The 23,309-nt window shown below is 48.2% G+C and overlaps 1 long non-coding RNA gene across 1 annotated transcript in view; it reads right to left on the bottom strand.

Moving 5' to 3' along the window:
• The window catches only part of LOC143833199 (uncharacterized), a 55,250-nt gene extending 32,224 nt beyond the window's left edge, over nt 1–23,026 (bottom strand). Inside the window, exon 1 of the long non-coding RNA XR_013229555.1 lies at nt 22,306–23,026. This is a non-coding gene — a long non-coding RNA (uncharacterized LOC143833199). The remainder of the gene's footprint in view (nt 1–22,305) is intronic.
• Nucleotides 23,027–23,309: the final 283 nt, after the last annotated feature.

Genomic DNA, 23,309 nt, shown 5'->3' with positions numbered 1-23,309 from the left:
TTTCCTTGCAAGCAACAGGCAACAGGCACCTTTTAAGCTGAGATCCCCTTTAGCCAAGACAAGGCAAGCGATCCCTGGCCCCTTGGGACATGTGCCAGCATTTATTTATTTATTTAGAAGTGTTCCTCCTCCCCAAAAACGACACTCAAAAGGTGGCTCACAAGATGCAATTAAAGAATTATAGCATGCTAGAATACTTTTTTTAAAATGCTAATCCAATGGTTCCCAACCTGGGGGTCGGAACCCCTTTGGGCATCAAACGACCCTCTCACAAGGGACGCGGCAGGGTAAACAGCTTGGCCAGGGGGGGGGGGTGCCATCCACACCCCCCCCAGGGGGGGTGCCATCCAGGGGGGGGTGCCTTGTGGGGTAGATTTAGATAGAGCGCTCGTCTGTCTAGAGTAGCGGTCCCCAACCTTTTGATGGTCATGGACCACCTCTGGGGGTGGGGAAGAGCCAGTGGCCCGGGCGCCACAAATGCACGTTTTCACCACCAGGGGCGCTAACGTGCATGTGTGGCAGCTTCGCGCATGCATCTTTGTGTCCGCCCGCATGCCAGCAGCCGCGCCTGCCTCCCCCCCCCCCCGTAACAGCAAGAAGCTAGCCGGGCCGCAAGCAAAGCGGACGATTTGGCGGCCACTTCTCTCGTGGCCTGGTGAGTTTCTCGCTGTGGGGGGGGGGGGAAGAGGCAGGTGTACAACGTAGGCTGTACAAGCAATACAATATCACAAGCCTGCCAAATCATTTTCCCAAGCATTTCCAGAAAGCCCAAATGGAAAGATACTTGATGGACATCTTGGGGAGGGGAATTCTGCTGTCTGGGGGCCATGACTGAAAAGGCCCTGTCCTATATACCTGGCAACCTTTTGACTAGACCTCCCCAAACCTGGGAGCCAAAGGCCACATATATATAATTTAAAAGGAAAACTTGACAACCACTGAGGAAAACCCAATTGAAAACGGTTCAATCTGGAGGCCGTTCTGGTTGTACTTATATACATATATATATAAAAAAGAAGAGATAAGAAATGTTTATTTGTATTCATTGTGAAATTGTTTAATATAGCCCGGAATAGGTTCTGTTTTCTGTTGCAATCTCCAGGTGAGGCCAGGGGATCTCCTAGAATTACAGCTGATCTCCAGAAAACAGTAATTAATTCCTCTGGAGACAATGGCTGCCTTGGAAGGTGGAATCTATGGCATTCTCCCTGCCAAGCACCTTTCTCTCCCATCTCCCCAGGGTCAAAAAGTGGCTATTTTCTCCAGGCAAATTTATCTCTGTCACCTGGAAATCAGTTGTAATCCCACCTGGAGGTTGCCATTTTCCTCCCCAAATCTCCCGGAATTTCCTAACCTGGAATTGGCAACCTCAGGAATTATGGACAATGGCCCCAATCCTACCAATGTTGGTGATGAAACACTGTTTTCAATGAGATAGTACAATCATTAACTAGCTAGATCAGAGTTCAGAAATGCAGGCTTGTCTCAGTGGACATCTGCTGAGGACTTTTCATTAAGGACCCAAAGCAGATGGCAACGAATGGTGAGCCAGAAGACTTCCTAGACATCTCCCTGGTTTGCACTGAGGGTTAAATGGAATGGTGAGGAACGAACTGCCGTGAGTTCCTTAGAGGAGAGGCAAGATAAAAATATACCAAGCAAAGGAGTAAATTCCCTACGGTGACTTCCAGCACAAACCCCTCCTCCTTATCTTGAAACATCTCCACCGTCTTGTCAGGAACTTCCCACACAGTTAAAACTAGCAAATTGGGAAGGAAGTGAGGCTTTCCCCTAACATGGCCGTGTACGGCGTGCTTGATGATTTTTTATTATTATTATTGATATAAGTGAGGTAGCACTTAAACATTCAATTCCCCACTTGGCAGTCTGAACCAAGGGATACATTCCAGAAATAGTTTTACCACATGATCACATGTTTATATAGACTGGCCTTAAAGAATGCCTTTTTGCCTGGAATGTGTTTCTGGAGAAAGCGGCTAATGCAGAACCGAAAGCAAAAGGAGCCAGTTTGAAATCAAAGGTCACATGAGATACAAAAAATAGCTCAAAGAGAACGGGGGGGGGGGGGGGGAGAGAAAAAACGAACCAGCAATGACTAAATAATCCGTGTCTTGCATGTGATTTTTTATGAAATGCCCCTGCCCTAATAAAAGGCTAGTCCCTGATTCTAAAACAAGCCAGCTTGTTCCCATTGCTCACAAGGCTCCAATGGATGCAAATAAACCTCTCACGTGAGTCAGAGCTGTTGAGTCATTAATGAGTCGGGGATATCTTGTGCTACATTTTTTAAAACCCTCCCCTTCTTCCAAGGAGCTCAGGATGTTGACCATCCATGTCCCTTCTGCCTTTCTGTCCACACAACTCTTTGCCATGATCCAGGTTCTCTGCAGAGAATGAGTCATCTGCTAGGGTCATGGAGAGACTATGATTGGGAAATTCCTAGGGACTTTGAGGATGGAGCCTGGGCTTAATGCCCTATAGTCCCCTCCACCCATCCACAACCATATACCATGGCCCTTCTAATGTGCATACAGACTTTCCTCCGAGAACTGAAGTTTTACCACTCAGGGACATGTGTACATGCACAGGCATATCGCTATTCCCACCACTGAATTAAATGGAGCATTTCCTGCTCACATAGGAGCACCATTTCTGCTGAAGCCCTTTCATGATTCTGTGAACTGAGGCAGATGGGGAATGGGTGGGCAGGGGGTTGGGACTGAGCTTGGCTCTTGTGGTCCTTTCTTGCACGCTCAGGGAAATGATGATCGCCACTTTGGGGTCAGAGAGTGAATTTCCTCCAGACCAGACTGGGCAGGGTTTCGGGGGGGGGGGTTGGAGGGGGGCCATCATCTGGACATGGAATTGGCTTTACTGTGAGTGGGCAGGAAGTTGTGAATTTCCAGCATTCTGCAGGGGGTTGGGAGAGATGACCCTGCAGGGCCCTTCCAACTCTATGATTCTATGAGTCTATGGAAGTTCTGGATTACAGTAATTATATTAAACAAACCCCACTGAATTCAATTAAATTTAGGTTTGGGACTGAGGTATACATAGTCACATTACTTTTCACCTTCTTGCTGCTACATATAAATATACATTTTGGATTTTTTTTTTCCATGAGGAGATTTTATACCAAAAAAGCCACCCCCAAAAAGGTTGTCCAGCCACCTCCACAAAGCTGCTGTTGGCAGAGTCTAGAATATAGTGACCATGTGACACAAAAACAGCGGGACAGTCCCGACTTTTCGCCAAAGGTCCCACGTCCCAAGCCATTGGCAGAATGTCTTACGGTGTCCACCACGCTCGGGGGGCAAGATGAGCCTGGGAGGGAAGGGAGGGAGGGAGGGAGGGGAGCACCACTGCATCACCGCCACTGGCATGCTCAGAAGGTGAGGTGAGCTGGGGAGGGAGGGAGGCAGGGGCGCGGCTGCCACCGCCTCACTCGGAAGGCGATGGTGAGCCGGGGAGGGAGGGAGGCAAGGGAGGGGAAGGGAGGGAGTGCCACCGCCGCCACAGCCTTACTTCCCTCCAACTCTGGTCACTTTAGTCTAAAACAGGGGTAGTCAACCTGTGGTCCTCCAGATGTTCATGGACTACAGTTCCCATGAGCCCCTGCCAGCGTTTGCAGGCAGGGGCTCGTGGGAATTGTAGTCCATGGACATCTGGAGGACCACAGGTTGACTACCCCTGGTCTAGAATCATAGAGTCTAAATATGCAGCATAGCTGAGCACAAGTTGCTTCACTTACAATAAATGAGTTTATTAAAGAATAGAACAAACTTTATAGGAAAGAGCAGACAGATATAGAAATCTATCTGTTTAAGCTAGCTGGGGGATAGGAAGAGAACCTGCTCTTCACAGAAGAACCAGGAACATTAAGTCAATCAGAGACAAGATGGGAACAATTTGAAATAAGGGGAGGTCCCTAACCTTTCTAAATTAACACTGTCTCCTTTCTCGCCCTTCCAGGATTTTCCAGTTTGCATCTATGGATCGTATATGCTGTATATTCCAACAGCGGCTTAATACTGACCCAAACTATTATTTTACCAAGATCAGGAGTCTGCTAAGGCTGGCAGTGGCTCTTCACATGGTCTCAGAGGCCTTTTGCATTGCCCTACCACCAGATCCCTTTAACTGGAGAAACCAGAAATTGAACCTGGGACCCTCTGCATGCCAAGCAGATGTGCTACCACTGAGTCAGGGCCCCATGCTTGGCGCAGATGGACTGAAGTATTCGGGTTTAACTGGATACCATCTCATAGAAGCTAAAGAAAAACCAGCCCAGGGGGAGATATCCATGTTTTTAGATTGAGTTTTTCTTCAGTAACTACTTTTCTCTTTAAAATCCCACTGCATCGAAAAGGTAGGAAGTAAAATATCCCCCCTTACTTCTATTTAAGTGCCCTGAGTATTCATATCGAAGAATCATTAAAATGTTTTTAAAATGTAACAATATATATAAGGTGGTCTAGAGTATATACCCAGGTTAATCTGTTGAAATCGATATACTTCTTTCCCAAAGGGCAATGCATCAGAGTTTTATCCCTCGAATCTAAGTCCATGAGGGTCCTTTTTGAAGAAAATTCCTCTCCATGGAAATACAATATTATTCCAGATGTTCCAGCACAAGGCAGACCCATCACTGTTCTGTAACAATGCAGAGCCTTTAGCAGCTTCTGGAATTTATTCCTTTAATTATTGCCCTGACATACTTGCATTTAACCCTATACTTAACATTGCATTTCATCACGCCAGCCTCTGGTCTCGCCTTTTCAGAGTCTGAATTCTGGACTCAAAGGAAGTCCCGGGTTCTGTGGGGGAGGGAGTTAAAATGGTCGAAATGCAGCACATGCACATTTTGGCCTCCCGTGCAATTTTCCCATTAGGTCCTCTTGAGTCTTGATGGCACTTTTTCAAACTCTGCTGTGATTTCATTACGCGGCAGGATGTCAAGGGAAGCGCCACTGTCCTGATCAAGGGAGTTGTCAACCAGACTTCACAGAAGGAGAGTTCACAGATTCAGTTGAAGTTTTCCTAACAGGGCATTGATTGTTGCTCGACAGCCACATCTTTTCAATGTTATGACTATCTGTGGGATTCCTAGAGACTGACTCCCTCTTTATTTTTGTGTGCCCGCAAACATTTCATACAAGAAAAGAGAGGCATTCTTGTATCTTCAGAACACTCCCATTCTCACACGACAGGCAACTGGCCAAGCGCCCCGCCCCCTTGCCGACGACGGCTGAAACTCGTCTCTGTCTGCTGCACTCTGTATTCATTTACTTGGCAACCGCCAGCCCTGTCCTGGCTTCTGCGGCCAGGCCTAGTAGTAAACTGACCGGAACGGTTTCCTTTTTATTACATTTTTTAAACATATGATTTGATTTTCAGTTTGTACCCTCCTTTTGGGTGCTCTGGAAGTTGCAGCCTATGGGAGACAATCCCACTGAATTCAGAACTTACTGCTGTGTGAGGCTGCTGCATTTCCCCCCCCCCCCAATGTAATAGAACATGGGTAGTCAAACTGCAGCGCTCCAGATGTCCATGGACTACAATTCCCATGAGCCCCCTGCCAGCATTCATTCATGGGAATTGTAGTCCATGGACATCTGGAGGGCCTACCCCTGTAATAGAACATTCACCATCCCCAAAGGCTGGACTGCGTTTCCTGTAGAAAAACTGCAGTGCAAATCAAGCCCGTTCAGCAATATTTATTTCCCACTGGTCTGCTTGCGTGTATGCATGCGCATGCGTCTCTGCATGTAGTGAAACCAAAAAATGTTTTTAAAGGAACCTCGGAAAACAAAGTAATGACAAAGATATTTAAGGGACTGATATAAATCCCTGGTAAACAAGGATAAATGGAGGGTATGCAGGGGATATACGTATCAAAGCACATGTACCCATCAAATCTGAAATGTGCACATGCTCTAGACATGTGTGTTCCTTAAGAAATTGGAAGGAAAGCTGTTTCCTTCTTCAACTCTGAAAGCGTTTGCACAGAGGAAATGAATAGAAGGATAAATAGAATAGAAGGATGATAAATAGAACCAGGTGGAAAGAATCAGATCATACAGCTGGAAGTTCTGAGGTGTCAAGAGGACAATATAAGAAAATGTGAAAATATAAGAAAATCACAACTGTGCCAGAGCCCTGGTGCTCAGCGCAAGAAATGTGAACAGCCATATTTCAAGAGCATTAAAAGTGGTAATCTGTTCTGAAAAGTGACTGCAAATTTCAGCACAAAGTATCTGGCCGTTACTTTCTCAAAGGCATGCTATACAGGGAGTTATTCGCTCATTTTTAGTAGCAAATTTGTCCCTTGAGGTTTCTGTAGCCTGACATGATGCTGCATAAAGAGCAAAAGAGCTAAAGGGGATAAAAGGGGGGGGAGGAAGAAATGTCTTGGAGGACGTTATCCTGCCAAACCTAAGAACTTGTAAGACTGGTCAGTCATGCAGCCCAGCCATTTGTATAGCTCAGAGCACACACTGGGGATCACCATTTTATATGGACCCTCCTTTTCCTGTGAAATCAATATAGTAAAGAAGCTTTCCGTGTGCAAATATCTTTTGATGCAGGCGTACTTTCAAATGAACAATCACAGATGCATTTCAAGACGGAAGGCTGTATCATGTTTGAATCAATTCTTATTTCTTGATTTTCTTATTTCTTATTTCTTGATTTACAGGACGGTCTTCTTCAGCTGACGTTACTTTGGGTGGCTCTTCATTATGCTTGATATAAAATTGATCCTTCTCCTGATACAGATTACAAATTCCATGGGCACTTGATGCAGTTACTGCAGCCAATTCAGCAAGAAATATGATCTAAACCCTGTTGGGTCCTATCTGTTCTTCCTGGGGGGAGGGAGCCAAATTCTTTGGATGAGGAAAACTGTCCTGTTGGCGTCAAATCTCAGTAGCAGAGGCTCTGTAAAGATGTCACAGAATAGAATGAGGCCTATGTTTTATTTCATATCTGCTGGGGAGTTGATTTCTGACAAATGACTGCCAGAAACAGCCTGAATTACTGAAGTTCAGAAAGGTTCTTTATGGCCGGGGACCCTCCCCTTCCCACATCCTCAACCAATTGGCAAAACCGTTCTGCTGTAGGCTTTCAGCACATCACAGGGGTCATGACATCAGTGAACAACTGGTGTGTCAGGAGGTCTTCCTGGGTCATGTTAGTTCTCTCCACAAAAGATGTGAAAGGGCATCTAAGGGTCTGTTTGGAAGCCTGAAGTGGGTTGCAAGATCCATGCTTGGATTCTGTAGTCCACCCCAGACCACAAATGGTATATTCTGGATTGGCCAAAACTTTTGAGGCAGGGGCCAGCATTTCCAGCATATTGTATTACCCTTCTGGAACGGAAACTTCCTGCACTGCTTCAGTGGGGACAACACTGTCCCGGGACTCTAAAGCCTAGCTTCTCCATGGGAAAGAAGTAGGATGACCAAACTCCAGATGGGGTGTGGCATTCTCCTGGAATTACAACAGATCTCCAGACTACAGAGACTGGTCCCACTGAAGAAAATGACAGTTCCAGAAGGCAAACTCCCCAAATTCCCCCCTTCCCTTTCTGGGGGACTGCCCCCAAATCTTCAGGAATTTTCCCGGCCAGTGTCAGTAACCCTTGGAAGTATCTGTTAACACAGGTCCCAGGCCAGGCTTTCTTAGACAGGGTTTTGTGAAGGCCCTGGAAGGGTTTCCTGAATGGGTAGGAGATAGTTAATTTTTAATATATTTTTTAAAATTTGTTAAACATTTATTTGCTGAGATGGCTATTATTATTATTTATTATTATTTATTTGATTTATATCACACCACTGCCATACAATGGCTCGTGGTGGGTCACAGGTTCTCATTAAAAATCCCATATATTGTCATGCCAACCTGTTTTTCTATTCCCCTACCAAAATGGCCAATGATGGGCCTGGAGGGGGTGGGATGAGGAAGGGCCTTGGGTGGGCATGTCCATAGCTATGCTTCCCGACCTTATTCTGCACCATTGAGTCACTTCTGTGGTTTCTCAAAGCCTGAAAAATGTTTCACGGGTTTCTCAATGGCAAAAAATCTGAGAACACCTGCTCCGGGCCCTAGGAAAAGCTGTAATTCTGGAGCAGGTTGAAAGCTCAAAAGAGGTCCCAGTAGGCAAGGGAAAGGAAATATGAGGAATCCAGAGGCAAAATGACTAAAGAGCGCCAGCATGGTGCAGAGGTTAAGAGCGGCGGCTTCTAATCTGGCATGCCAGGCTTGATTCCCTGTTCCTCCACATGCAGCCAGGGGTGACCCTGGGCTCCTCATAGCCCTAATAGTGCTGTTCTGACTGAGTACTCCTGTCAGAAGCTCTCTCATCCTCACCTCTGTTGTGGGGAGAGGAAGGGAAGGGAAGGCGAATGTAAGCCGAATAGGGACTCCTTTGAGAGTGAAAAACGGGGTATAAAAAACAACTCTTCTTCTTCTTCCCAACCCCAGATGCTCCAAACTCTTCCTCTTACATCTGATCTCCAGATGACAGAGATCAGTGACTGGAGAAAGTGGTTGGAGTCCAGGGCATTACATTCCAATGAATTCCTTCCTCTCCTCAAACTCTACCTTCTCCAGTGGAGTTGTCAGCTCTGAGTTGGGGCATGCCTGGAGACTATGGGGGTGGAGCTGGGAGTGGGCAGGACTTGGGGTGGGAAGGGAACCTCAATGGAGTATAATAGCATGGAGCACCCTCCAAAGCAGCCATTTTCTCCAGGGGAACTAATCTCTTTAAAACCAGGAGGAGGGATCAGATCAGTAGCCTGGGGGAGGAGGGACCATGTGCTAGGGGAGTCTCACCAAGGAAGGCAAACTCTAAATAAAACAATTCAATAAAATAACTGAGAAGCAGAGGAAGGTGAGGCCAAACCAACGTGAATTGGGATTAATTGGCTAGTTCTGTGGCTCATGGTTTGCTGTAACACTATCCAACCTCATGAAAAACTGGCATCCGAAAGTCCTTCTGCTGCTGCTGCTGCTGCTGCATGTGCTGGGGCTCAGGCCGGGCTAGAGCTTCCCCCACCCATGATGTGGGTTCCTTGCCCTTGTGATTTCCAACAAACCATAAGACATTGAGATGAACTTGCCAAGGCAGGAGTCAGCATCTTTGGAGGCACTTAAGCAAAAGCAAACAAAGCTGGCCTTGGAGTCCCTAAAGAACAAACATTCAACCAAGATGCAGGGAGCATGTGCAGAATCGTGTTTTATGCCAGGAATATATTCATTGTGTCCTTTGTATTATGCCAGGTTAGTTACTGTACACTCTTTCAGAAAAGTGGAATAAAAATGGTCTATAGAGAAGTCTACAAGAGGACTCTACACAGAAGGTTGGCATCTCCCTTTTTATTTGTATTTATTATTAGAAAAATTTTTGGGCCGCCCCTCGCTGACAACAGTCTCAGGGCAGCTAAAATTTAAAAGGGCATACATTAAAATTTAAACCTATTCAAAATTACAATTAAATCCCTAATTAGAAGAATGCTCCGCTGCTACCTCCAAGAGACCCGGGATCGATATAGTCCTGAGGGGGAGGGGGCATCCTGATGTCACCAAGTGCTGGCATTGGCCTGAACCATACGCCTGGTGGAAGAGCGGCATTTTACAGGCCGTTTGGAATTTTGACAGCTCCAAAAGGGCCCGGATCTCTGCCGGCCGCTCATTCCACCAGGCTGGGTCCAAGGCTGGAAAAGTCCTGGCTCTGGCTGAGGCCAATCACACTTCTTTGGGGTCAAGACCACCAACAAGTGGAAGCTTGCTGAGCGAAGTGCTCTTCAGGGGGCATATCCTCCTATAACTTTCCAGATCATGCACTGAGGTCAAATGTTAAACTTCACGGGGAAGCCTGGCATTCCAAATATGCTCAGGGAGACTCTCTTGCTTGGTTCGTCTTCAGACCCATGGAATGTTCATGGTACAATCCTAAGAACATTTTCCTGGGAACAAGCCCCACTGAATCTTCCTGAGTAGACCTGCTTAGGATGGCTCCCTCAATCTCTAAGACATTCCTTTCTAAAATGCAGCCGGAGATCTACCCCGCTAGTAGTGGGGGGTGGGAGTTGGGTTATTATTGACCTTTCCGCCATGTTGGGAATGTTTTATGTCTTTTAATGGGGTTTGAAGACGTTGTGACCCGCCATGAGCTGCAAGGGAATGGCGGGAAATAAACTGAATAATAGTAATAGTAATAGTAATAGTAATAGTAATAGTAATAGTAATAGTACTACCCAGCGAGTATTCAGAAGCTAAACTGATGGGAATGCTCACTTGCACTACAACTGCCCAGCTGCCACTTACCCTTCCACATCAACAACAACCCACCATTCCCATATATGTCACCAGACAGCCTAAACTGCAACTCCATAGCAGGAGGACATGGTTCGAGGCCTTGAAGGAGGACACAGACGCCAATCTTTTGGCAATAATTATTGGCTACACTCCACTGGCAAACACATGCCCCCGGCAAGGAGCATTGATACAGCAGGGGTAGATCTTGCCATTTCACAGCCAGCAGCCACGAGGAAGCCCCTGTCCAGCAGGCCAGCCTGGAGCCATCAGGCTATTCCCTCTTCACTTAAAGTACTGCTCCAGTTCCCGTGTGCTGGAACTTGGGGGCAGGCACTTGGAGACCCACATGGGTGTAGGCCTATTCCTGGTTCCCCCGGCCACCCGGAAATGTGAGCTGGCCAGGCAGCCCCCAGCTGGGAATGCTGCTATGGCTCATCATCCATAAAGCCCCCTCTTGGGAGGACCCCCACTATGGGGAGTCTGCACGCAGGCTTGGTCACCCTCTCAAAAAAAGGATCCGCCCTTATGCGCAGCTACCACCAGTTGATCACTGAAAACAAAACAAACCTCCAGCAAATGTCTTCAAGATTTTAACTGAATTTACAAATTCCAGGCCTCCAATCAGTTACATTCCTGTAGTTACTTGTGGAGAAACGGACTAATGATGATGCCTGAGTCAGAGATCTAATACAGTTCATATTCTCATACTGGGGTTGCCAATCTCCTGGGAGTGGCTGGAGACATCCTGCTATTCCAACTGCTCTCTAGAGCAGGGGTAGTCAACCTGTGGTCCTCCAGATGTCCATGGACCAGCGTTTGCTGGCAGGGGCTCATGGGAATTGTAGTCCATGGACATCTGGAGGACCACAGGTTGGCTACCCCTGCTCTAAACCACAGAGATCAGTTCACTGGAAGTGGCCCCCGCCCACCCTGCCCTCCTAAGTTCCACCTGGGGATCCCCTGGAATGATAGCTCATCTCCAACTGACAGAGATCAGTTCCCCTGAGGAAAATGGCTGCTTTGGAGGGTGGACTCCATAGCATTACGCTCCACTGAGGCCCCTCCCTGCCCCAAATCTCATCCACTCCCAGCTCCACCCCCAAAGCCTCCAGCTATTTCCCACCCCAGAGCCCTATTCTCATCCATACACTGAAATAGTCAAGCATTAAAAAAAATGGACCAAAATTATTCCGACTAAATTGACACAGTCTGTTCCGATACTGAAGAGTTCTGAAGAGTTCACTCCTTGCACTGATGGACGTTCGCTTATCGCTCTTCCCTCCTCCTTCCTATTCAGCTGAGCTCTTATTGCACTGATAGTTTTGTTTCAAGTCTTATCACAGATGAGAAGATACGACTGGCTTTTCTGCATCCAGTGAGCAAGAGCGGACAAATATTTACCAGACCTTTGAGAAGGTTGGAGATTATCACCCTCTCGGCAGGCCTGCTGACAGCAGCCCTGAGCCCTCAGGCAAAGGCTCCCCCCTCCCAACCCAAACATCACAAGGACAGGAATCCCATGACTTGCTGTTGGCATGAACAGGCCAGGCCCTGATCCTGCAACCAGACAGATCCCTGTTCCGTTCCCTCACCTTTGGTACCCCATTCTTCCTCCAAGAAGACCTGAGCAGTAGATATGTATCCCCCCCACACTCCAGGGGAACTGATCTCTGTTTCCTGGAGATGAATTCTAATACCAGGGATCCCCAGCTCCCACCTGGAGGTTAGCTTCCCTACATACAATCCACCAGAGCCTTTTCTTTCTGTGTGGGCAGCCCTGCTTTTGGAGAGGCCTCTCTTCTTCCTCCCAGGGAATAATTACCTCCACCCTCCCAACATGTCATTGGCGTAGGAGCTGTGATGAGAGAAAGACATTCCCTTCCCATCTGCCAAAGGCAAAGCCAGCGTGGGCCCCAAGCCCCAAATGAGGACCAGGACATGTTCAGAATTGCAGTAGCTCAAGCACCGAAAAACTGTAACTGGCTCAAGGTCATCCAGAAGACTTCCTGTGAAGGAGTAGGGAATCAAACCAGGTTCTTCAGAGTAGTCTGTTGCTCTTAACCGCTATCTCATGCCAGTGTGACACCTGGCAGCTGTGAACTCACACACTTGGATCACAGCCAGTTTGGTGTAGTGGTTAGGAGTGCGGACTTCTAATCTGGCGAGCTGGGTTCGATTCTGCACTCCCCCACATAAAGCCAGCTGGGTGACCTTGGGCTCCGCACGGCACTGATAAAGCTGTTCTGACTGAGCAGTAATATCAGGGCTCTCTCAGCCTCACCCACCTCACAGGGTGTCTATTGTGGGGAGAGGAAAGAGAAGGCGACTGTAAGCCGCTTTGAAACTCCTTCAGGTAGAGAAAAGCGACATATAAGAACCAACTCTTGTTCTTTTTCTTCTTCTAAAACCACAGTGCCATGAAAGTTGCTCCCCCAAATCAGACCATTTTGACACCTTAGGCTCCCATCACCTTGAGCATTTCTCCGTCAATCATTCACCTGTAAAGACCTGCATTGCCTTGAGTCGGCTAGCATGGCTAGAACCTTGCAGGCATTTGCCCTCTTGTGTGTGCATGTTCTGAAACCTTAGTGAATTAATCGTGGTTTCAGTTGAGTGGCAGACGGTGCCATCCAATCACAGCTGACTTGTCAGTAACCCCATGGGATTTTCAAGGCAAGAGATAAGCAGAGGGGATTTGCCCTCTGTTTAGCAATCCTGGGCTTTCTTGGGGGTCTCCCATTTAAGTACTAACCACGGCTAACCCTGCTGAGTTTCCAGGATTGGATGAGATCCGACTAGCCTGGGCCAGCCACATCAGGTGGTCACGATAGCTGCTGCTAAAATATGCCCAGCAGGGTCATCCTAAATGAAGTTACACTTTTCTAATTCCGTTGACTTCAATGGATTTAGAAGGGTGTTGTTCTGCTTAAGAGGGTACTATAAGAAACCAATTTAATTTAGGACTGGTAGAAGATAATGTGATATGGGACACTTGCTAAGCAAATTAACGTGATCAAAGGGAAGCGGATGAGCCTCTATCAAATATATAGAATCACAGAATCATAGAGTTGGAAGGGACCATACAGGTCATCTAGTCCAACCCCCTGCTCAACGCAGGATCAGCCCAAAGCATCCTAAAGCATCCAAGAAAAGTGTGTATCCCACCTTTGCTTGAGGACCGCCAGTGAGGGGGAGTTCACCACCTCCTTAGGCAGCCTATTCCACTGCTGAACTACTCTGACTGTGAACATTTTTTTCCTGATATCTAGCCTATATCATTGTACTTGCAGTTTAAACCCATTACTGCGTGTCCTCTCCTCTGCAGCCAACGGAAACAGCATCCTGCCCTCCTCCAAGTGACAACCTTTCAAATACTTAAAGAGGGCTATCATGTCCCCTCTCAACCTCCTTTTTTCCAGGCTGAACATTCCCAAGTCCCTCAACCTATCTTCATAGGGCTTGGTCCCTTGGCCCCAGATCATCTTCGTTGCTCTCCTCTGTACCCTTTCAATTTTATCTATGTCCTTCTTGAAGTGAGGCCTCCAGAACTGCACACAGTACTCCAGGTGTGGTCTGACCAGTGCCGTATACAATGGGACTATGACATCTTGTGATTTTGATGTGATGCCCCTGCTGATACAGCCCAAAATGGCATTTGCCTTTTTTATCGCTGCATCACACTGCCTGCTCATGTTTAGTTTACAATCCACAAGTACCCCAAGGTCTCGTTCACACACAGTGTTACCTAGAAGCATATCCCCCATCCAGTAGGAATGCTTTTCATTTTTCTGACCCAGATGCAGAACTTTACACTTATCTTTATTAAATTGCATCTTGTTCTCATTTGCCCATTTTTCCTATCAAATATAGGTGTTGGAAAATAGATTTTATTGATTGACTTCCTGAATTTTTTTTCTGATTGTGTACCGTTGTACACATTTTTTGCACAAATCACTTAAAAACTGGATCACATGGCAAATAATGGGGTGGGACAGTGCTAGGCATTATGAAAAAATGCATGCAAATTATCCTAAAAAAATAATTTAAAAAATGTTACCTGTTCGAATCAGAACGACTGGCACATCCTACTGTTGTGCAAGGACCAATTTAGCAATAAAACTCAGAAACTCTCAAGAATGCCTCCGGATGCGGCTGGTTTTGGTGAATGGGCCTCGAGGCAAGGCCGGAGCAGACCGCTACTGTGGGCTGATAAGGGAGAGCGGCATTAAGCCTCTGCCATGGGGAGCATTGCTGGACGATGAGCTCAGCTCTCCCTGGAGATCTGGTTCCTGATCTATCCCAAGGACTCCTGGGTGAGTCACAATGCAGCCTTATCTCCCCCAAAGGAATCCACTGATGGAGGCAGGAGATTGGGGCGGGCTGGAGATAGGACAACAACTACAGCTTAACTCTGGAATCTGCTTGATGTCTGGAGCAATGGACAAGATGGAACAGAGCCAGCCGAGTCGGGGCGGTGGCCGGGAATGGCGGAGGAGGCCGGTTGGATCCACTTGGCTTGCTCAAGAAGGATGACATGAGGCTGGGTGTGGAGCACAATGACTGTCCATGGGCCTCCTCTTGTCCAACCCCTCCTCAGAAGCAAATTCCACCACCTACTCTTTCCGACATGACCATGCCCTAAGGCAGGGGTAGTCAAACTGCGGCCCTCCAGATGTCCGTGGACTACAGTTCCCAGAAGCCCCTGCCAGCATTTGCCCTAAGGGTTACCAGCTGGCCAAAATATCATCCTTGTGGTTGCCAGTATGGCTGGTTCTATCTTTTTTGTTTTTGGCTGCTAAGCAGGGTCGGCCCTGGTTAGGTCTTGGATGGGAGACCACACAGGAAGTCTGGAGTCACCACAAGGAGGCAGGTGCTGACCCTCTCTCTCTTTTGCCTTGAGTAAGGTGACCAGATTGTCCCACTTTTGGAGGGACATCTGGGGGTACCTGGCAAATTGTACTGTTGAAATTAAAAATATATATATTACAATACTATTTTTGCGTTCTATGCGTTCTATGAAACTTTTTGTTACTCCATATAGACCAAATTTTGATCAAACAGTTGAACCTCAAACAGTTTCCTTTACCTCACCCCAATTTAAGGGTTTAAAAAAAAATTACTACTACTACTACTACTACTACTACTACTACTACTACTACTACTACTACTACTACTAGGCAAGTCCAGTCCCTTCAGATCTCAGAAGTTAAGCAGGGTTGGCCCTGGCTAGCACTGGGAAGGGCAACCTCCAAGGAGCACCAGGGTTGTGCTGTGGGGGCAGACATTGGCCAACCATCTCCCAATGCCTCTTGCCTGGCAGCCGGCCAATCCTACAATCTTCTGGCTGCATTACATGCATGCCATATGATCAAAAAAGGCTGTAACTTCCTGCATGCTTCAGCTCCAGGACTGCTTCTTTCCAAGTCATGCCCTGGGGGGAAATCCCAGAATTTTCAGTGGCACTGACCATCAGGGATAACCCTTTTGATTTAGAACACAGCTTCTCCTTAGCCCATCGGCCACAGTCCAGAGAGCTCCTCCCTCTTGCTGTGCAGAAGAACTGAGGCAAAGCTGATGGGACTGTTACCCTTGCATAGTAAGCCACATTTTATCAAACTACTGTTGAAATCCCCTCCCCATTTTAAAAATATCTTGCCTATGGAAGCATCTTAAGAGTCTCAAAAGCTTACGTGTAAAAACAAAAATAAAACAGCAGTGCTCAGCCACGGAAGAATCCTGTGTGATTCAAAAGCTTGCATCCCGTGCCTCAAAACGAATTGATCTCAGTAAAGCCACTGTCTCTAGGGGCCTCCCTGTTTTAAAAGAAAAGCTTCTGTCCCGGTGCCACATGGCTGCATCTTGTGACAAATATGGAAACGCTGTGACCAACATACCCCAGCAATACCCGTGCATAGAAACAGAGGCACCACAATGCCATTCCTGTTTACCGCTTAAGCGTGGTGCTGCTTTACTGCCATGTTTATCACATGCGATTAAAAAAAAGAATTGCTGTAAAATAATACCTGAAGATGCTTGCTTCCAAACACTGGGGTCACAAGGGTTGACAATCTCCAGGCTGGAGAAGTCCCTGAATTAAAATTGTTCTCTGTGTTACAAAGATCAGTTCCCCTACCGCACATGGCTCCTTTGGAGAGTGCCCGTTTTGGAGTCATGCTGCTCCCCCCCTCCCACGCCTCCACTGCACAGTTGGCTACAGAAGACACTGGTTTAACACTGGTTGGGCCACAGACAACGCCCTTTGCTGTGTGTGTACTGAATTCCCATAGCAGTCTCACCCCACATATATTTTCCTGACTACACAGAGCATTTTTGTTTGTCCAAACATTTGCTGGCCATAGAGGTATATATTTATCCATCACACCCGCAGCCTGGAATAATATCGGCCGTCTTTCTAAAGCATTCTGCACACGGAACTCCTTAAGGGCTGCAAGCAGGCTAAGTCTACCGAAGAATGTTTCATTCTCCCAAGGAACCCAAGGAACAAAGAGACGTTGCATGGAGAAGCCCAAAACAGCAAGAAGAGTGAAGGCCAGAGCATTCCCCAAGAGAGGGCAGGAAAAGCAATGGCACAGGAATTCACAATGAAGCAGATATCGTGCGGCTCTCCCGCAGTTTTACAAAGTCCAACCGTTTTGGGTCCGAGTCAAAAACAGCCCCAGGAGTTCAGGAGGTGCATTTCGTGAATCCGAATAAAGACAAGGATGGCCCAGACATGGTGTCTGTGAGAGTAACAGGCTGCTCGGAGCAGAAAGCGTTCTCTTGTCTGCATGCTGCATTATGGGCATAACGAAAGAAGAGACATGCCCCCTTGTAGTCTGAGAAGCTGTGATTTAGAGAAACGAAAGAGAAACTTTCAAGTCGCAGAACAGCCCTTTGAAAGGGGAGGTGCCGGGCAGAAGAGCACCTTCAGTGTGCCTTTTACACATCCACGTTGCTTGGCCCTTAGAGAGTCTCTCCGGCCTCTGATTATTTGGGGATTCATAACATCGCAATTCCATTAGATGTCCCGTTGAAGGGGAAAAGAGACCATGGCGTCCCGACGCTTATTGTGGCTTCTCTCCAACGAGGGAAGGCCAGCCCAACACGCATTCATTTGTGGGCAGATCACCTCCTTCCACCGGATTTAGCACAGGCATGCGTGTCTCGGGACTCAGAGCCACACGCGCTGCACTGACAGGCTGGCCTGCCCCCGAACAGACCCGCACACTGGATTTCAGTAGATTGATGCACACAAGGAACTGGGCGCTGGGGGAAGCGCTTGTCTTCCTGAGCGCCAGTAACAAATACTTCATCCACATTTTTGAGCAGGCAAGCCACTTGGCAAATATTGTCTCATTTCCAGCCTGCAAGGTAGGTGAGTCCTATCACCTCCACAACACCGCACGAGGCAAGGGGAGCTCGCAGTTGAACGGCTTGCCCAGAGCCGGTGAGTAAATTCCTAGCACAACCACTACTGGAGATTGTCCCGCTGCAAGAACTCGGTGGCACCCTTACAAAGACACATTTCCCCACCCATAACTATGATACGGACGCAAGAGAGTTCTAATAGTATAAGGGAGGGCTGCTTATAGATTTAAATGGGGATTTAGACATTTGGATAGAAGAGCCACCAATTACTCTTCCCCCCCCCCTTCACTGGCTTCCTGCTTTGCACATCTGTTTCACGTATGTGCGAAGTAACACAACTAATCAGAAAGAGAGAGCGCAAGAGAAACAAATGTTTAAAAGTTTTTAGAAATCCCAAGAGGCAACCCAGGTTTGTTTGTTTGTTTTTGAAATGAGCCCACAAATGGCAATTCTTCGAAATGCGTCTGTGCAAGGAGAAGACGAACGGACTGTCAACGGAAAGTGTAGTTCGCATATGTAGGAACGTGTCCTGCTGCGACTGCATTAGAGGGCTTCGTTTAGAGCCAGTTTGATTAATTACGTTGCAAACGCCAAAGAACGTATAGCTCAGAATCTGGCTTCTGTTGCAATTAATTATATTTAGGAATCGGGGATAGGATATAAAATTCACTTCTGGCAGGAAGAAGTTTGGAAGAGTTTTCTGGGCCGTTGTCTCCTCAAGCAACCAGGTAATAATGTAGCTAAGCCGGCAATGCAATTTATAAATGTAAAATAAAATTAGCAGCCCAAGACTATGCTCGCTTATTCAGAGTTCCCACTGAGTTAAGTGTGCCCTCTTCACCTATCATTGGGTTGTGTTGTTGTTGTTGTTGTTGTTGTTGTTGTTGTTGTTATTTCAATGTATTACCCGCCACTCCCAAGTGGCTCGTGGCGGGTTACAATACTCTGAATAAAATCCCCAATAAAAACTCCCATTAAAACTCCAGACATAAGAGCACATATTCTGTGCCCTTCTTGCCTGCAATTTAATGCCTCTTAGTAGGGGGCCTGTCCCATAGAACAAAATGGGGATTTCAAAGTAAAAATGCATAGAACAAAGTAACAGGCCGGCAGCATTTTAGCATTATGCACAGACCCGTTCTCCACCAACCCAAGGAAAGCTTGAGATTTCCACAGCGTGTACAAGGGTATCACTAGTTACAATTCTGTTTCTTAGCAAAGATTCTTTGAAGAACACGACTGGGGAAATGAAACTCTTCAAGAACAGCATATATCCGATCGACTTGGCTTGTGAATCACTTAGTGTAAACCTGGTGCAAGAATGTTGCGCTCCAGTCACTGGATCCAAAACTAACACCCTGATCCTAAGCTTACGAATCGCTTGAAATAAAGCCCTCCAGTTGCCATGCCTCACTCTCCTACAAACACGCACTTAGACTGTTTAATTCAATTACGACATGTCAATTAGGACAGCATGCCTACTTGGCCTAAGCTCTGCCATAGACAAAAATGCAGAGAGAGCATTAAAAGGTTAAATACATCCATACTTTGCTGGCACGAAAAGCCTTTGCCAAATAGTAAACACATAAACAAACTTTCACCTCCCCATCGAAATTCATCCCCTTGGATCTTTATGGGACTAATTACGACGAGGATATTTATCCCACGATATTTGTAGCAAATCAGAGTTTTCACGCATTAATGTTAAATGATGCAGGCATTTTCAAAGCAGAGGAATAATGGTTTCTTAATCAAGGGCAGAGTGCAGGGGGTACGTGGAAGGTACCCACTTGCGTCTAACTTATAGAAGGATCCAACTGTGATCCAACTTAGTAACCTGAAAGCAAAGTTCAAAGAAACTGCTGCACAGATCAGGGATTTACGGGTCTGGTTCCTTGGAAAGAAAATGACAATTTGGTGGGTTTTCTAGACTGCTATCCTGAGAATAATATCTTGCAAGCAAAGCCCAGGAGTGGGGGGTGGGACTTTTAGATGTTTTTAGGATTGCTACTTTAAAAAAAAAAACCTTCCACAAAATAATACTTTTGACAAAAAGCACAGGGTTTTGTTTTGGAAACAATCCGAACAAATGTATAAACCATCATGTGCTTGAGTGTTGGGAGATCTCAAACAAACACACTGTACAAGTCCTTAAGTTAGAGCAGACATAATTAATGTCGTTGATTAATGGCTCTTTCCTTAGAAGTTACCGTTCTAAGAGAGAAACGTTTTTTTTTTCAAGGCTATACTACCTGGAAGTCCGTCTCCCTGAACCAGCAGGCGTATTTCTGAGCATGGATTGGATTGCACTAGGTGAGTACAATGCATTCCCACCCACCTCATTCCTATTTCTACGTTTCACTTTCAAGTAAAAGGTTTTCCAGACCACATACAGAAATTCATATAACTCGAAGAATGACAGGCATAATGAATCGGGCGTTTTCCAAAAAGCTGCCTTCATAGCACTAAATATTAAAAACGGCAACATTGTAAAAATGCGCGGCGTCATTACACGGAGAAAATTGTCTACTGTATTCACCCTGCAATGTACAGGCCTGTGAACAGGCCCATGTGGAAAATCCAGCGCAGTAGCCACCCTCATCGGTAAAAACACAATAAAACAAGAGCCCAGAGACACCTTAAAGACTAACAAAATCTATGACAGCATCAAGAGACAAAGCGCTCTTCATCAGAGGCACGAATTGTACATTTAAAAGACCAGGGCATTTATGTCAACCCCACCTTCCGCCTCTCTGCTGTTAACACACAAGCACATTGGCCTAATGACGTACGCTGCACGTATCTGATGAAGTGTGCTCCGGCTCACATAAACTGACGCCCGAATAAATGCTGTAAAAGGCTAGACGGAGTTAACGCCCTCCTGCATCCATTGAGTTCAATGGATTTAGGAGGTAGTTGCTCTGTTTAGGATTGCCCTGTATTGTTTCTGTGGACTCCTGCTCTGTTCTACTCCCGGGAGACAGGCTTATAGGTTAAATGAAGGCCCAGTTTTGTTAGCAGTGGGATACAAATCCCCAGCTCCACGATGATCTTGTAAAAGGAATGATATGTCAGGATAAAATAAAATTCCCTGATTTTTCTTCCCCGATCAAGGAGGTTGTTTTTTAAAAAAGAGGCAGGCAGGGCACAGGAATCATAAACATTTGATTAAGGCCTGGAACCAGCAGATTTCCCTTCTGGTAGCATGACTTGCAGATTTGGAAGGGAGAAATGCTTTTCCAACAGGCAGGAGGAAAAGAGGGAGAGCTCTGTTGTACGGCAGAAGAACCCTTCGGTCCGACAGCGCTTCAGTATTGAGCTAAATGCCTGAAAGAAGGCCTTGGATGACATTTACAGGGCAAGGGATGGATAGCTAACCTCCGTTTTAAGATTTCAGTGAAAAGTTACAGGATCAAAAACAGAGACGTACAACCTCAGCCAAGCTGGAGGGTTCTGATGGCACAAGGGCCTGTGAGGGTGGCAAGGTCTTAAATTAAGGTGAGATCCCACCCAGGTGAAGAGCTGCGATCAAAGTTATTTTTCAGGGGCTGAGCATGTGCTGCAGCCTCCCACTGAAAGGAAAAGGCTACACTTTGACCGCAGGGCTCCCAACCGGGCCCTGCCCCTGGTCTGTGAAGACACCACTGCAGCTGCAGAAGAAGCCACCCATTCCCCCACCCACCGGGAGCCCAGGTTTTGAGGCTCATGCGTTCCTTCTGCCCCTGGTCGCTGGCAGCTCTGTTCGACCCCTCACCCACCCCAGGCTTTCAAGTGTGCCTCAGCAGCGAACCGAGTCCTCCTCCTCCTAGCTTTCCACCAGGGTGTTGCCCCGCGGCATCGCCAAGTGAGGAGCCGGGGACTGGGACTTTGTAGGCCAGTTGAAGGCAGAAAGTTCTCATCTCGCCCGCAAAGACCCAGCTCCAAACTCCCCGTCGGATCCTGCACCCGATCGGCCAGAAGGCGCTTCCCGGGACTTGGAAGCAGTTCGTTTTCTTGTTGCACAAGAGGGATCCCTGTCGCCGGAGGGAACCAGCGCCGGGCCAGGTTTGCCCTCTGGGGCTGCGGGGGATTGTGGCACCGCCAAGCGATCAAATTGACCAGAGAGCCAATCTTGGCTCGGCAGCCCAGCGCAGGGTCCCTCAACCCCACCCCACCGCTTTGGGAAACCTGTCTGCCAAATGCAGTCAAAACGCAACGGGGCGCGCTACCTCGGGGAAGGTGGGACCCTTCCAGGACGGGTGGGCTTTCTTGGGGCGGGGGGGGGGTCCTGAATGGATTTACGGCCGCGCCACTCGGGTGCAAGTGAAATTGCCAGGGGCAGCCATGCCAAGGAGAGCCCTGCCTTGCCCGGCACGACACCGACGGCCCTCCGTAGCCCCGCACGGACTGGCCCCGCGAAGGGGTCCCCGCGGGATCGCTAGCCTGGCCGGGACCGTCTCCAGGGGGCGGCCGGGAGACGCAGCTCAGCGGCGTGAAATAGACACGCGGGAGGGTGAAATTGACCACAGCCCGGGCCCGCTTAGCCAGGAAAGTTGGAGGACCCCGACACACGCGTGCGTAGTGGATCTCCACCCCCCACCCCCCCACCCCGCTTACCTTGCGCCAGGGGAAACGGCTGGGCCAGGGGAAATTGCAGGGCCTTCCTGGTCCCTCACCGGAGGGAAAATGCGGCGGAGGGGGGGGGGAGATCTAATGGAGCCTCCCCAGCAAAAATTCAAAAAAACAGAGCCCGATTCGTTCGGAGACGTACTGTACGCTGGGAGGAAAGGTTGGAGGTGAGGATGCGGTCCAGTTTCGGGGGGGGGGGGGGCGGCGGCGGATTCCAGTAGCGTCCAGAAAGGGCAGCGGGGAGACGCCCCCTCCCCTCCACGCAAGGAGGCGGCGGCGGGATCCGTGCGGGGAGCGGAGCTTCTCCCCCTCCCGTGCCGATGTCAGCGAGCCGAGTGTCCAAGTTGGAAGCGAAGTATCCCTCGAAAGTTTTCGCCGCGCAAAGCGAGGCGCCCCACGTGCGAGATGACACTTCCCGGAGCGAAGGCGGCCGCTGGGCTGCGGGAGGGCGAGGCGGCGGCCGCCCAAGCCAGGAAGCAAGCAAGCCGCTCCAAAAGGATCGCGGCGCTGCCTCGCTTCCCTCCGCTCGCTGGCTCGCTGCGTCTCCTGCCTGTTTAAGGAAGCACCCAGGTCCCCACCCACCCAAGTCCGATGGTGCAATTTCGCTTGGCAGAGCAGGGAGCAGGGCAGAGCCGCCATCCGCACGCGGGAGACGCCTCCCCCGCCCCGCGCCGGAGGAAATTGCCGGATCGAGGAGGAATCCACGGGATCGACGGCCTGGTGCTGCCCTGCCCCCCCCCCCACACACACACACACCGCCCCGCCGCCAAAAATCTGGACTTCGCCGTCTTGGTTCCAGCATCCCCCCCCCCCCCCCGCTGCCATTTGAGCATTCGGAGCAGGCTTATTTTTCCTTCCCTCGGCAATCAAGGAGCGAGAGGGCCCTCTAGTGCCTAAGGGTGCCCATTGCTGTCATTTCGATAAAAGGGTCCCCCTTCAAAAAGCAAGGTTCACATTCCACAAACGTTGGATAATGCACTTTCAGTGCACAG

Source organism: Paroedura picta, chromosome 3, assembly GCF_049243985.1.
Source record: "Paroedura picta isolate Pp20150507F chromosome 3, Ppicta_v3.0, whole genome shotgun sequence".
Classification (NCBI taxonomy): Eukaryota; Metazoa; Chordata; class Lepidosauria; order Squamata; family Gekkonidae; genus Paroedura; species Paroedura picta.
Note: the sequence above shows the minus strand (reverse complement) of the source record. Positions and strands in the feature narration are given on the sequence as shown.